This window comes from Mesoplodon densirostris, chromosome 11 (genome assembly GCF_025265405.1).
Source record: "Mesoplodon densirostris isolate mMesDen1 chromosome 11, mMesDen1 primary haplotype, whole genome shotgun sequence".
Classification (NCBI taxonomy): domain Eukaryota; kingdom Metazoa; phylum Chordata; class Mammalia; order Artiodactyla; family Ziphiidae; genus Mesoplodon; species Mesoplodon densirostris.
In genome coordinates this window covers 24,396,536-24,397,808 of record NC_082671.1, presented here as the reverse complement: position 1 = coordinate 24,397,808, position 1,273 = coordinate 24,396,536, and positions in this window count along the sequence as shown.

The following is a 1,273-nucleotide window of genomic DNA, read 5'->3' as shown; positions in this document are numbered from 1 at the left end:
CATTCTTCATGGTTCTACTAATCTTGCACTGTTCAATTATAACTATTTTTCATATTGCAAATAATGTTCACTATTTCCCCATTACCTACAAAGCTAGGGATAAAAATGCTCCAGTCTGGCTTTCAAAACTACTGTATCAATTAGGCTTCGTTTTGTTTTTTTTTGTTTTGTTTTGTTTTTTAGACTTCCTTTTTAAATACGCTACAGAACCAACTCTGGCTACCTTAAGCAGAAAAAGACATGGGCTAGTTCACAAAATTGAAGTTCCCATCATTTTCCTTCTTTGTATGATTGTTCTCAAAATTCTTATTCTTAGAGAATGTCTGATTCAGCATATCCCCAACTCTTGCTAATAGGAAGACAGGGAACATTCCTTCTTCTTTTTAATAGGAAGATAGGAACAGAGAACAATAGGAAGACTGAAAAGCCACCTATAACTATGCGCACTGAGAAAAGAAAGTTCTTTCAAAGCAAAATCAGGGTACTGTTACCAAAAGGAGAAATGAATGGTAGGGAGCAAGACCAAAAAATGTCCACTACATTCAAAATATGGACCCAATTTGACTGAAGTAAAAATGGGCAGGAATTCTGTGCTTTCTTTTCTGAGACATCAGAGGTCAAAATGGGGGAAACAACCACCCATGAAAGCTAATGTCTGATAGTCTCAGTGTCCTTGGGGGTGGGAGAGAAGAGAGGCTAGTGGTTTGAAGGAAATGTTTTGAAAAATGTATGCAGGGGCTTCCCTGGTGGCGCAGCGGTTGGGAGTCTGCCTGCCAGTGCAGGGGACACGGGTTCAAGCCCTGGTCCGGGAGGTTCCCACATGCTGCAGAGCAGCTACGCCCGGGCACTACAACTACTGAGCCTGCACTCTGGGGCCCGCAAGCCACAGCTACTGAGCCCATGCACCACAACTACTGAAGCCTGTGAGCCTAGAGCCCATGCTCCACAACAAGAGAAGCCACCGCAATGAGAAGCCCATCGACACAACTGGAGAAAGCCCGCGTGCGGCAGCGAAGACCCAACGCAGCCAAAAATAAATAAGTAAAATAAATAAAATTTTTTAAAAAATGCATGCAAAGATTCAAGATGTCATTGTGAGTCATGAGGATAAAGATACATTGTTTTCATTTTTTCTGTTATCAACCAATTTCCACATAACTACAATGTCCTTTGCAAAACACCCTATAGTGTTTTTTAAAAAATAAGTTTACCACTGTAATATAGGAACAGCCAGAATTTTATTAGGAAGAAAGTCAGTAGGGTAACAGTATCT